Source organism: Hordeum vulgare, chromosome 3H, assembly GCF_904849725.1.
Source record: "Hordeum vulgare subsp. vulgare chromosome 3H, MorexV3_pseudomolecules_assembly, whole genome shotgun sequence".
Classification (NCBI taxonomy): Eukaryota; Viridiplantae; Streptophyta; class Magnoliopsida; order Poales; family Poaceae; genus Hordeum; species Hordeum vulgare.
In genome coordinates, this window is record NC_058520.1 from 121,532,174 (window position 1) to 121,547,799 (window position 15,626).

The following is a 15,626-nucleotide window of genomic DNA, read 5'->3' on the forward strand; positions in this document are numbered from 1 at the left end:
ACTGTTTTGGGCCGGCCCATGTTTAAAGGCCTCAAGCAGCTGCAACGGCACGTCCACCCCAACAACGTCTTCGAAACCCTAAAAAAGACAACGTCTTCGGAGTACCCCTTAAAAAACAGCGTCTTTGGTCGAGCTGGGTTGTAAAGCTCTCGCGCCTCGATGGTTATCGTTACGCTGCAATTGAACTAGTTCATTCTAGCCACTCATTCTTCCTCCTCTAGCTATCGTCTCCTACCTTCTCTCCTCTCGCGCTGAAATCCCCGTCTCTGCTCAGGAGACCTCCGGTTGCTCGAGCCCCAAATTCGGCGGATCATCCGATCGTCGGGAAGGGTGTGGCAGTCTCGTATCAGATTCAACGATACGTGGCCCGTTTTCGCAATCCTCGAGAGCGTACCCAGCAAATACGAGGCGATGGGTTCCGATCGCCCTAGGGTTTGATTGGAGTAAGTCCTGACCTGAGGTGGGTTGCTTCAGAGGGGAGCAACACAGCGAAGTTCAAACCCAGCGCACAAACGTGTCACATAACCAATGAGATGGAGGCGTTTGAGGAGCGCATGCTTTAGGAGTTCGCGACGATGCGGGAGGCGCAGAGCAAGCTGTCTGTGGCAACAAAGAGCTGCGACCGGCTGGAGGCGCTGGACACGAAGATGGAGGAGCAGTCCTTGCGCCTCGACCAAGTTCATGTGAACGTGAATCTCTCGTGCGACACCCTCGGCAAGGTCCAGCATGAGCAGGTGAGGAAGCAGAGCTCCGCAACTACGGGAGGCGCACGAACAATGGCCCACGTGCAACCCAGTTCGTTTGAAGGACTGCTTGGAGCGGCACATGGAGTCGCGGCACGCGCTCCCCATCGTCTCAATACAGGGTACGTGTCCAATCTGTATCCTTGTGGTGAGCAGGGTGCACATACTCAGCGCGAAGAGCAACTCGAAAGAGAAATTGGATGCCTAAGATGGATTTTTCGAAATTTGATGGCACAGGAGCAAAAGTATGGTTAGATCAGTGTGAGGCATTTTTCGTGATGTAGAGTATTCCAAATAGTTTCTGGATCACCTTGGCATCTCTGAACTTGACAGGAAACGCATAACATTGGTTTCAGTCTTACAAGCAATCAGGGTTATGGCCTTCATGGAAGCAGTTACGGGAAATTATTCTGGAAGAGTTTGATGTCAATGAGCATTGGGAATTGTTGCAATCTTTGATGCGGCTGAAACAAGTGGGGACAGTGGAGAACTACAAGAGCAAGTTCCATCAGCTAGTGTACAATATCAAGTTGTATGAACCATCCCTTAGTGATACTTTGTTGGTTACTTGGTTTATTATGGGGCTAAAAGACGAGTTGAGAGCATCTGTGGAAATGCAGCTACCAACAACAGTTCAGAAAGCAACTCTATATGCCACTGTGCAGGAAAGGATACTTGGGGTATGAAAAAGGCACAAAGACTTGTAACCACAAAGTGTACTCTAACAAATCAGATAGCATAAGTTCTTTTGCCTTTGGAGAGTTGTGGAAAGCAAAACAACTAAAAGAGTATAGGAGGGCAAATGGGTTATGTTATAGTTGAGGAGAATTTCTTTATCGAGGCCATGTGTGCACAAACTCCAGTGGTCGTGCAACTCAACTTAAAGTAGCTGAAGGAGGGGATATTCATGAAATCATTTCTGATGTTGTCTTAGATGCCTTATTGGAGGATCAGCCAGATGAAGGTCCTACCATCTCTGTTCAAGCATTGTCAGGTGTTGCTCATAAAAAAACCATCCAATTCAGGGCTCTCATTGGCAATCAGGTGGTGCTCATACTACTTGATTTTGGCAGCACTCATACTTTTGTTGATCAAGCACTTTTGGACAGAATTAAGCTGCCTATAGAAACCTTGTCTGAACCCTTGTCAGTTAAAGTAGCAAATGGTGACCAGTTGCAGTGCACTGATATGGTACCAAATGTGACTTCGTGGCTACAGGGACATCATTTTACCAGTCCCATGAAAGTGCTTCTGTTGGGAGGATACGATATAATTTTGGGCATGGACTAGTTGGAACAATGGGGAGTTATGTAGTGGGGTAGTTCCAACTTCTCCTGCTGAGTTGCAAGATATGTTTGCAGAACAGCTGGTAAAATGGGAGAAGGGCAATGACATTTGGGCTGTAGCTCTCATACAACCAGTGATCAACAAAGGGACTAAGCAGAACATTCCTGTGCAAATTCAAGAAGTTTTGGACAAATATACTGATGTATTTAGTGAGCCTAAAACTTTGCCACCAACTAGAGCTTTTGATCATGCTATCAATTTGATCCCCGGAGCTGTTCCAGTTAACAGTAGACCTTACACGTATTCTCCTCTTCAGAAAGATGAGATTGAAAGACAAGTCGATGAAATGCTCAAGGCTGGTCTCATTACACCTAGTTTGAGTCCTTTTGCTTGTCCAGTTCTTTTGGTCAAGAAAAAAGATGGATCCTGGAGGTTTTGTGAAGACTACAGAAATTTGAATGCTCTCACAAAGAAAGCAGATCTTCTTTACCAGTGGTAGATGAATTACTGGATGAATTGGCTGGTACTAAGTGGTTCACCAAGCTAGATTTGAGAGCAGGGTATCATCAAATTAGAATGCTACCTGAGGATGAGTATAAAACTGCCTTCAAGACTTACCATGGCCAGTTTCAGTTGAGAGTTGGTCCTTTTGGATTAGCAACAGCTCCTGGTACTTTTGAGCTACTTGGGAGGATTATGAAGTACTCAAGAAGCGTTTTCCGTCGATACCAACCTAAGGATCACCTGGTTGTCGAGGAGACGATACTTTGAGTATGCAGATACTGTCATTAGCTGTGAAGAGGAAGATAACACCAGGACATGGGCCACGAGTAGGCTAGAGTTATTGGGCCTAGAGCCTTGTACTGGTAGATTGGGCCAAGCTGGGTTATAAAACTCTAGCGCCTCGATGGTTATCGTTACGCTGTAATTGAACAAGTTCATTATAGCCACTCATTCTTCCTCCTCTAGCTATGGTCTCCTACCTTCTCTCCTCTCGCGCTGAAATCCCGTCTCTGCTCAGGAGACCTTCGACTCTATGCTTGTGTTGATTCTCATTAACTGTTATTGCTTAGGCTGTAGCACGACATTTGTTCGATTTGTTCTCGTGCGTCTTTTCTTCCGTGTACCACGGCGAGTTGTTCACCGCGGTAGTTGGCTTGATTGAATGAAGTAGCTGACGTAATCTTTCTTTGATTGGTTCAACTGCGAAGATGGAGGTTATTTTGCACATTGACGATGTGCGTTGCTCTGGATTTGATAGTGCCGCACTATGCAGGATGAACACGTGAGCGCACGCAGCAAATTCTTTCCATTATTTATGCAGTCTGATAGTGCATCAAATTTTGTCTTCCGGTGTTTAGCTGAATGGAAAATGCACTTGTTGGTGATAAGCTCAATCAGCGTGTAAGAAGAGAATTAGTCTTAACAAAGAAGAAGTGTGAGCAGCTCATTACATATAATTTGATTGATCGGCGGTAATATTTCTGAGCACCATCAGATGCATGCATTCTTAACTTTATTTTTGCTACTAGTGACCCAGAGAAATAAATGATGCTGCTTGTTCTTATAAGATTAACCAGTATTGGATATCATTGAATGGGAAAAAATTAGAAGTATATTCTCGACACTTTTAGGTCCATGGATGCTCGAGTAAGTAAGTAAACACTCTCTTCTATAACATGTTGCTAATCAGTATTTTTCAGTGTCATTGAATGGTTAGGTTCCAGTCTGCTACTTGAACCTGGCCATTTGGGAGAGCTTCTCAACAGCTTCAACCAAATGATCAAGCCTAGCAACGAATTGAATCAGTGGTGATGCGAAAGTCGCAAGCTACCGCGATGTGGTACTTTCAAGTGCATGCATCCTCGGAATCTTATCAGAAATGACATTTTCATTTTCATCTTCAATATCATCAATCTCCCGAGAAGGCCATGAATGCAGCCTCCTCTACTACCTTTTCATCATCTCATGGTAGGATTCAGGTTGTAGTGGCCCAGCTACTTGTGTTGTTATGTCTTCAGCCATCTTACTTTCTGGGTCATCATTTTGTTTGGTGTTGAGATTGAAAGTGACAACACTGGAGGTTTTCAGTTGTGGCTTGGCAGAGTTGTTTCATGATTTACAGTAAAGAGGTAGGAGTGCGGGTCAATTGATTTGTTGGAGATGCTCACTTGAGACATGCACATGCTTGAGTAGGCTTGTTTGAAGGCTCCACTTCATGTTGTTTACATACTTTTCCAAATGGTGCAATAACTCTGCTCCTTGGTTTGTGGCATCTAAGATCTCAGAGTGGAAGGCACATCTTAGGTTGTATGGTGCCTGCACAATGCAATGACTATATATATTTTTATGCAAATTAAGGTAGTGTGGTTTCCGTGAAGAGGAACAAGTTATCGCAACACAATGTGGGTAAGTATTTACCTTAGTTATGAAACCAAGGTTTATCGAACCAATAGGAATATCAACAACAACCGTCTTCAATGGATGCACATAAAAGAATAATCAACTTGCACCCAACGCGGGCAAGAGGGTTGTCAATTCCCTTGGTCTCGTTAGTTGCAAGCAAGTAAATGGCAGCAAGGTATTTAAGGTTTTGTAAATATATGGTGAATAGACCCGGGGGGCATAGTTTTCCCTAATGGCATCTCTCATGAAAACAACATACACTGGGTAAACAAATTACAATTGAGCAATTCATAGAAAAGAGGATAGTTATGCAATATTCACTGCAATGATCATGTGTATATAGGCATCACGTCCATAAACAAATAGGTCGAATCCTGCCTGCACCTATTACTATTACTCCACTCATCGACCATTATCTAGCATGCATCTAGAGTATTAAGTAAAAGAGAGTAATGTATGGAGAACGATGACATGATGTAGAGAAAGTAAACTCAAGCAATATTAATAAACCCCATCGTGTTATCGTTAGTAGTAGCAACACAAAGACGCATCTTGTCCCCTTCTTTCGTTTGGATATATAAATTTGACAGGTTGAACATACTATAACGCACCTCTCACCGAAGAAATATCAATCTAGTTGGCCAAACTATTTTAATAGATCGGAGAGAATTACGAAGCTTTCATAATCATAGACATAGGAATCATATTAGTATTCAGAGAAGACTCAAATATTTATCATGAATAATCTGAACATAAACCCGCAATTCATAAGATCCCAACAAACGCACCGCACAAAATGGTTACATCATATGGATCAAAGTGAAGATGCGATGATCATTGTATTGAAGATCAAGAGAGAGAGATTGTCATCTAGGTACTAGCCATGGTCCCGTAGGTGTGTGATGAACTACTCACACATCATCATGAGGGCAGCAAGGTTGATGAAGAGGCCCTCCATGATCGATCCGCCTCTGGCATTGTGCCGAAACGGAGCTCCAGATGGCCTCCCATCAAAACAAAGACTTGCGATGGCGTAAAAAGTGTTTCGGGGCTGCCTTTAGGTTTTTTGGGATATATGAGAATTTATAAGCCAGAGAACGGAGTCGGGAGAGCGTCGAGGGGCCCCACAAGCCATCAGGACGCTCCCCAGGTCACGCTGTGTTGGCTTGTGGGGCCCTCGGCTGGCCTCCAGCTTTCTTTGAATACTAGTTGGTCTTCTTTTGGTCTATAAAAAATCTCCAAAAAGTTTCAAGCCAATTTGACTTTGTTTGGTATTGAAAGCGTGAAAAGTGAAAAACATGCAGAAAACATCAACTCACACTAGGCACTGAATCAGTAGATTGTTGCTCAAAAATAATACAAATTGGTAAATAAATACCCAAAAAGTATCCTAGAATGATAATATATTACCACGGAATAATAAAAAATTAGAGATATGTTGGAGATGTATCAAGAATCCGGAAGCTTAATTTTTGCTCGTCCTCGAGTAGGTAAATGATAAAAATAGATTTTTTGATGTGACATGCTACCCATTATGTAACCGTATGCATGTATGCTCATTGAGAAACGAATAACAAACATTAACATAGCTATACTTATAAGTATAAACAAAAAAATCATTAATCTTTCAAAGTATACGATCCTCGAAGATTGTTTTACCCCCATTCATCTTATTATATTAACAAGGCATGGCTCCATCTTCACCACATTAATACAAATCTGAAGCACCACGGTGCCCAACTGAGGCAATTGGATCGTGCTTTTTCAATATGCATCAACTTTTTATTCTTCACGCAATACATGAGTGTGAACCATTGTACATAGCATATAGGTGGAATAGAATATGGTGGTAGCTATCAAAGGGGTAAAAAGTGGAGAAGATAATCTCACATCAACTAGGCATACCAACGGGCTATGGAGATGCCCGTCAATAGATATTGATGCATGGAGTAGGGATTGCCATGCAAATGATGGACTAGAGCTATAAATGCATGAAAGCTCAACTGAAGCTAAGTGGGGTGTGCATCCAACTTGCTTGTTCATGAAGACCTCGGGCATTTGAGGAAGCCCGTCTTCGGAATAAACAAGCCAAGTTTATGAAAAAGTGATTCCCACTAGCATATGAATGATATAACATGGAACTCTCTATATAAAGAACAAGGTGTCACTTTGAGGCACAAGTGTGGTAAAGGATAGTACCAAAGTTCCTTCTTTCTTTTTATTGCATTCATTTTTATGGTGGGCTCAACTGGCCTCCCACATTTGTTATTTCCTCACTAGGACAATATTCTAATAATGATGATCATCACACTTTTATTTACTTACAACTCAATATGAACACTAATAGGATGATATGACTCTGTATGAATGCCTCTGGCAGTATATGTGGCAGCGCGTCCACGTGGTCTGTCTCCTCCTCGTCCGATCTCCCTTGTGTTGGGTAATGTAGCATGGGAAACAAAAACAATTCCTAGGCACACGCAATACCTATCCATGGTGATGATCATCTAGGAGAGGGGAGAGTGAATCTACATACCCTTGTAGATCGCTAAGCGGAAGCGTATATAACGCGGTTGATGTAGTGGAACATCTTTGTGATCCAAATCGCAGCCCGTCCCGCGATCTCATCATGATCCGTCCCGCGATCCCATACGATCCATCCCGATCTAGTGCCGAACGGACGGCACCTCCGCGTTCAACACACGTACAGCTCGATAACTATCCTCGCCTTCTTGATCCGGCAAGAGGGGCAGAGAGTTAGATGATTTCGTCAGCACGACAGTGTGGTGGTGGTAGTGGTGAACTAATCCAGCAGGGCTTCACCTAAGCACTGCCGAACTAGACTAGAGGAGAAACAGATCTAGAGAGAGAGGCAGCCGTGGCTGATTTCTGTGTCTCAAAACCCTCAAAACCTCTAGTTTATATAGGAGGAGGGAGAGGAGGCAGCCTTGGTCACTACTCCAAGGAGAAGGGGTCGACCGAACCCTACAAGGAAGAGTCCACCTTCCCACAAGGGAGATGGACTACTTTGGGAGGACTCCTCCTTCCTTTCCTTTTAAAGGACTTTTGCCTTTTATCTCCACTCCTAGCCGCATGTGCTTTTGAGAGAGGCTTCGGCCAGCCCACCAGGGGCTGGTCCACCTCCTCTCACATCCCATAAGGTTCTTGGTTCATCACACCCCTCCCGGTTGTCCCCCGGCACCCTCCCGGCACTCCCGGTACATTACCGATGAGCCCGAAACTTTTTCGGTGACCAAAACAGGACTTCCTATATATCAGTCTTTACCTCTGGACCATTCTGGAGCTTCCCGTGATGTCCAGGATCTCATTCGGGACTCCGAACAACCTTCGTCCACCAAAATCTATAACTCAACTATACTGAAACGTCACCAAACCTTAAGTGTGCAGACCCTGCGGGTTCGAGAACTATGCAGACATGACCTGAGACACTCTCCAGTCAATAACCAATAGCGGGACCTGGATGCCCATATTGGCTCCTACATATTATACGAAGATCTCTATTGGTTGAACCTCTATGTCAAGGATTCACTTAATCCCGTATATTGTTCCCTTTGTCCTTCAGTACGTTACTTGCCCGAGATTCGATCATCGGTATCTCCATACCTAGTTCAATCTCGTTACTGGCAAGTCTCTTTACTTGTTTTGTAATACAAGATCCCGCGACTAAATCCTTAGTCACATTGCTTTCAAGGCTTGTTGTGATGTTGTATTACCAAGTGGGCCCCGAGATACCTCTCCGTCACATGGAGTGACAAATCCCAGTCTTGATCCATGCCAACCCAACAAACACCTTCGGAGATACCTCTAGAGCACCTTTATAGTCACCCAGTTACGTTGCGACGTTTGATACACACAAGGTATTCCTACGGTGTCCGGGAGTTGCATGATCTCATGGTCATAGGAACATATACAATGACATGCAGAAAATAGTAGCAATAAACTGACGCGATCACATGCTACGTTTATAGTTTGCATCTTGTCCATCACATCATTCTCCTAATGATGTGATCCCGTTATCAACTGACAACACATGTCTATGGCCAGGAAACCTTGACCATCTTTGATCAATGAGCTAGTCAACTAGAGGCTCACTAGGGGTAGTGTGTCGTCTATGTATCCACACATGTATTTGAGTTTCCAATCAATGCAGTTCTAGCATGGATAATAAATGATTATCATGAACAAGGAAATATAATAATAACCAATTTATTATTGCCTCTAGGGCATATTTCCAATAGTTTCCCACTTGCACTAGAGTCAATAATCTAGTTCACATCACTATGTGATTGTAATGAATCTAACACACATACAGTTCTGGGGTTCGATCATGTCTTGCTTGTGAGAGAGGTTTTTAGTCAACATGTATGAACCTTTCAGATTTGTGTGTGCTTTACAAATCTCTATGTCATCCTATAGATGCTGCTACCACGCGTCATTTGGAATAATTCCAACCGACTGCTCCACTATATGAATCCGGTTTACTACTCAAAGTCATTCGGATTAGTCTCAAAGCTTGCATCGATGTAACCCTTTACGACGAACTCTTTTATCACCTCCATAATCGAGAAAAAATTCTTTAGACCACTAGTTACTACGGATAAATTGTGACCGCTGTCCAGTAATCCATTCCTGGATCACTTATGTACCCCTTGACAGATTCATGGCAAGGAACACATCAGGTGCGGTACACAATATATCATACAATAGAGCCTACGACTAATGCATAGGGGACGACCTTCGTCCTTTCTCTTTCTTCTGCCATGGCCGAGCTTTGAGTCTTACTGAAATTCCGCCACAGCCAAGAACTCCTTCGTTGTCAATCTATTTTGAACTCCTTCAAAAACTTGTCAAGGCATGCATTTCGTTGAAAGTTCTATTAAGCGGTTTGATCTATCTCCATAGATCTTGATGCTCAATGTTCAAGTAGCTCAATCCAGGTTTTCCTTTGAAAAAACTTCTTTCAAACAACCCTTTATGCTTTCTAGAAATTCTACATTATTTCCGATCAACAATATGCCAACCACATATACTCATCGGAAATTCTATAGTGCTCCCACTCACTTACTTGGAAATACAAGTTTCTCATAAACTTTGTATCGATACAAATGCTTTGATCACCTCATCAAAGCGCATATTCTAACTCCGAGATACTTACTCCAGTCCTTAGAAGGATCGCTAGAGTTTGCATACTAGTTAGCATCCTTAGGATCGTCAAAAACCTTCTGCTTGTATCACATACAACCTTTCCTCAAGGAAACCGTCGAGGAAACAATGTTTTGACATCCATCTGCAAGCTTTCATAAGAAAAATGCAGCAGCTGCTAACAAAATTCCAACAGACTTTTAGTATCGCTACGAGTGGGAAAGTATCATTGCGGTCAACTCCTTGAACTTGTCGAAAACTTCTTTGCAACAAGTCGAGCTTTCTAAATGGTTACATTTACCATCATCGGTCGTCTTCCTTTTAAAGATCCGTCTGCACTTAATAGTCTTACGACCATCAAGTAGCCCTTCCTAAGTCCACACTTTGTTTTCGTTCATGGATCCTCTCTCGGATTTCATGGCCTCCAGCCATTAATCGGAATCCAGGCCCACCATTGCTTCTAAGACAAGGTTACCGTACCACTCTGGAGTTGTGCATGACCTTGTCGACCTACGAAGTTTGTAGTAACTTGATCCGAAGCTTCATGATCACTATCATCAGCTTCCACTTCAATTGGTGTAGGCGCCACATGAACAATTTCCTGCGCCCTGCTACATACTGGTTGAAGTGACGGTTCAATAACCTCATCAAGTTCCACCATCCTCCCACTCAATTCTTTCGAGAGAAACTTTTCCTCGAGAAAGGACCCGTTTTTAGAAACAAACACTTTGCTTTCAGATCTGAGATAGGAGGTATATCCAACTATTTAGGGTGTCCTATGAATATGCATTTATCCGCTTTCGGTTCGAGCTTATCAAGCTGAAACTTTTTCACATAAGCGTCGCAGCCCCAAACTGTTAAGAAATGACAACTTAGGTTTCTCCAAACCATAGTTCATACAGTGTCATATCAACGGAATTACGTGGTGCCCTATTTTAAAGTGAATGCGGTTGTCTCTAATGACTAACCCAAAAACGATAGTGGTAATTCGATAAGAGACATCATAGTATGCACCATATCCAATAGGGACCGTCTATGACGTCCGGGCACACCATCACACTATGGTTCTCCAGGTGGCATGAGTTGTGAAACAATTTTCACATTGTCTGAAATATGTATCAAACTCGCAACTCAGATATTCATCTCTATGATCATATCGTAGACATTTCATCCTCTTGTCATGACGATCTTCAACTTCACTCTGAAATTACTTGAACCTTTCAATAATTCAGACTTGTGTTTCATTCAAGTAAATATACTAGTATCTACTTAAATTATCTATGAAGTAAGAACATAACGATATCCACTACGTGCCTCAACACTCATTGGACTGCATGCATCAAAATGCATTACTTCCAATAAGTTACTTTCTTGTTCCATCTTACTGGAAAATGAGGCCTTCAGTCATCTTGCCCGTGTGGCATGATTTGCAAGTCTCAAGTGATTCATAATCAAATGAGTCTAAAAAATCCATCTGCATGGAGTTTCTCCATGCGTTTACACCAATAGGCATGGTTCCCATGTCTCAAACAATTCAAAAACGAGTTAGTCCAAAGATCCATCAGCATGGAACTTCTTCATGCGTTTTATACCAACATGACTTAAGCGGCAATGCCACAAGTAAGTGGTACTATCATTACTACTTTGTATCTTTTGGCATCAATGTTATGAATATGTGTATCACTACGATCAAGATTCAATAAACCATTCATATTGGGTGCAAAACCATTGAAGGTATTATTCAAGGAAACAGAATAATCATTATTCTCTTTAAATAAATAATTGTATTGCTTTAAACACGATCTAACCCTGTTCATGCTCAATGCAAACACCAAATAACATTTATTTAGGTTCAACACTAATCTTGATGGTAGAGGGAGCGTGCGATGTTTGGTCACATCAACCTTGAAATTTCTTCCAACACATCATCACCTCACCCTTCCTAGTATTTGTTTATTCTGTAGCTTGTATTTCAAGTTACTAACACTTAGCAACCAAATAGGTATCCAATACCCTGGTGCTACTAGGAGTACTAGTAAAGTACACATCAATATCATGTATATCCAATATACTTTTGTCGACTTTGCCAGTCTTTTCATCTACCAAGTAACTAGGGTAGTTACGCTCCAGTGACCGTTCCCCTCATAATAGAAGCACTTAGTCTCGGGTTTGGGTTTAACCTTGGGTTTCTTCACTAGAGCGGCAACTGATTTGCCTTTCATGAAGTATCCCTTCTTTCCCTTACCCTTCGCAAAACTAGTGGTTTTACTAACCATCAACACTTGATGCTCCTACTTGATTTCTACTTTCGCGGTGTCAAACATCGCGAATAGCTCAAGGATCATCATATCTATCCCTGATATGTTATAGTTCATCACGAAGCTCTGTAGCTTGGTGGCAGTGACTTTGGAGAACTATGTCAATCACTATCTTATCTAGAAGATCAACTCCCACTCGATTCAAGCGATTGTAGTACTCACACAATTTGAGCACATGCTCAATGATTGAGATTTTCTCCCTTACTTCGCAGGCCAAGATAGTTGTCGGAGGTCTCATACCTCTTGACGTGAGCACGAGCCCGAAATCCCAATTTCAACTCTTGGAACATCTCATATGTTCTGTGACGTTCAAAATGTCTTCGGCGCCTTAATTCTAAGCTGATAAGTATTACACACTTAACTATCATGTAGTCAGCAAAAACGTGTATGTCAGATGTTCGGAACATCCACAGACGACGTTCGGGGTTCAGCACACCGAGCGGTGCATTAAGGACATAAGCCTTGTGTGCAGCAATGAGGACAAACCTCAGTTTATGGACCCGGTCCGCATAATTGCTACTATCATCTTTCAAGTAAGTTTTCTCTAGGAACATATCAAAAACAGTAGAGCTACAACGCAAGCTACAACATAATTTGCAAAGACCTTTTGACTATGTTGATGATAAAGAGTTCAATTAATCATATTAGTTAAGAACTCCCACTCAAATTGACATCCCTCTAGTCATGCGAGTGTCGCATGATCCAAATTCACTAACTCAAGTCCGATCATCACGTGAGTTGAGTATAGTTTCAATGGTGAACATCTCTATGTTGATCATATCAACTATATGATTCATGCTCGACCTTTCAGTCTCTTGTGTTCCGAGGCTATGTCTGTACATACTAGGCTCGTCAAGTTTAACCTGAGTGTTCCGCGTGTGCACCTGTTTTGCACCCGTTGTATGTGAACGTTGATTCTAAGACACCCGATCATCACGTGGTGTCTCGAAACGATGAACTATCACAACGGTGCATAGTCGGGGAGAACACAATTTTATCTTGAAATTTTGGTGAGGGATCACCTTATAATGCTACCATCGTCCTAAGCAAAACAAGGTGCATAAAAAGATTAACATCACATGCAAATCATAAGTGACATGATATGGCCATGAACTTGTGGTTCTTGATCTCCATCATCAAAGCACCGACATGATCTCAATCGTCACCGGCGCCTCACCATGATCTCTGATACATCCATTTTGCATCATGTTTTCATGTTGATATTTATCCCTTCTTGGGCTGTCATTTCACTTCACGGTACAATTCTTATGCCTTTTCTCTCTTATTTTGCAAGGTTTACATGAAGAGGGAGAATGCCGGCAACTGGAATTCTGGCATGACAGTGGAGCAAAGTTGAGATACCTATAATGCGCAACTCCAAACGCCGTAAAAATCAACGAGGATTTTTTCCTGATTTATCAAAAATACTGGGCCGAAGAAGTGCCAGAGGGGCACCAGGGGGTGCCCACAAGCATGCACGGCGCGACCACCCCCTAGGCCACGCCATGAGGGCTTGTGGGCAGCCCACTGTCCCATTTGATCCCCTCTTTTTCTATATGGAGGGTTTCGTCCAGGAAAAAAATCAAGGAGGAGCTTTTTCGTGGTTTCGCCGCCGCCACGAGGCGGAACTTGAGCAGAACCAATCTAGAGCTCCGGCAGGACGATCCTGCCGGGGAAACTTCCCTCCTGGAGGGGGAAATCATCGCCATCGTCATCACCAACACTCCTCTCATCGGAGCGGACTCGTCACCATCAACATCTTCATCAACACCATCTCATCTCCAAACCCTAGTTCATCACTTGTAACCAATCTCCGTCTCGCGACTCCGATTGGTACTTGTAAGGTTGCTAGTAGTGTTGATTAATCTTTATAGTTCATGCTAGCTGGATTACTTGGTGGAAGAGTTTATGTTCAGATCCTTGATCCTACTCATTACCTCTCTGGTCATGGATATGATTATGCTTTGTGAGTAGTTACTTTTGTTCCTGAGGACATGGGATAAGTCATGCTAATAGTAGTCATGTGAATTTGGTATTCGTTCGGTATTTTGATGTGTTGCGTGTTGTTTTTCCTCTAGTGGTGTTATGTGAACGTCGACTACATAACACTTCAGCATTATTTGGGCCTAGAGGAAGGCATTGGGAAGTAGTAAGTAGATGATGGGTTGCTAGAGTGACAGAAGCTTAAATCCTAGTTTATGCGTTACTTCGTAAGGGCTGATTCGGATCCACTAGTTTAATGCTATGGTTAGACTTTGTCTTAATTCTTCTTTCGTAGTTGCGGATGCTTGAGAGAGGGGTTAATCATATGTGGGATGCGTGTACAACTAAGAGCAGTACCCAAGCGCCGTTCCACCCACATATCAAACTATCAAAGTAACGAACGCGAATCATATGAACATGATGAAAACTAGCATGACAGAAATTCCCGTGTGTCCTCGGGAGCGTTTTTCCTCCTATAAGACTTTGTCCAGGCTTTTCCCTTGATACAAAAGGGATTGGGCCACTTTTCTGCACCGTTGCTACTTTTGTTACTTGTTGCTTGCTACGAATCATCTCACCACACAATCACTTGTTACCGACAATTTCAGTGCGTGCAGATTTTACCTTGCTGAAAACCACTTGTCAGATCCTTCTGCTCCTCGTTGGGTTCGACAATCTTACTTATCGAAAGGACTACGATTGATCCCCTATACTTGTGGGTCATCAAGACTCTTTTCTGGCGCCGTTGCCGGGGAGTGAAGCGCCTTTGGTAAGTGGAACTTGGTAAGGAAACATTCATATAGTGCGCTGAAATTTGTTGTCACTTGTCACGATGGATACTAATCCTTTCAGGGCTTGTTAGGGGTATCTTCACCTAGAACGGAAGCACAAAGAGTTGCTCCTCAACCTGCTGCACCTACTGAAAATATTTGCTTTGAATTTCCTTCGGGTATGCTTGAGAAACTGTTGGCTAATCCTTTTACTGGAGATGGAACATCACATCCAGACTTGCATCTGATCTATGTAGATGAAGTTTGTGGTTTATTTCAACTTGCAGGTGTGCCCAAGGATGAGGTCAAGAAGAAGGTCTTTCCTTTATCTTTGAAGGATAAGGCGTTGACATGGTATAGGCTATGTGATGATATTGGATCATGGGACTACAATCGGTTGAAATTGGAATTTCATCAAAAGTTTTATCCTATGCATTTAGTACATCGTGATCGGAATTATATTTATAATTTTTGGCCTCGTGACAGAGAAAGCATCGCTCAAGCTTGGGGGAGGCTTAAATCAATGCTATATTCATGCCCCAATCATGAGCTCTCGAGAGAAATCATCATTCAGAACTTCTATGCTCGGCTTTCTCATGATGAACGCACCATGCTTGACACTTCTTGTACCGGTTCTTTTATGAAGAGAGATATTGACTTCAAATGGAATTTATTGGAGAGAATTAAACGCAACTCTGAAGATTGGGAGCTTGAAGAAGGTAAAGAGTCAGGTATGAATTTCACGTTTGATTGCGTTAAATCCTTTGTTGAGACAAATACTTTTTGTGACTTTAGCGCTAAGTATGGACTTGACTCTGAGATAGTAGCTTCATTGTGTGAATCATTTGCTGCTCATATTGATCTCCCCAAAGAGAAGTGGTTTAAATATCATCCTCCTTTAGAAGTCAATGTAGTTAAACCCACTCCAGTTGAAGAGAAAGTCAATGCCTATAATG

General features: G+C 42.6%; 1 pseudogene; it reads right to left on the minus strand.

Moving 5' to 3' along the window:
* Window positions 1-156: 156 nt before the first annotated feature.
* Window positions 157-15,626, minus strand: part of LOC123441558 — a 77,048-nt pseudogene continuing 61,578 nt past the window's right edge.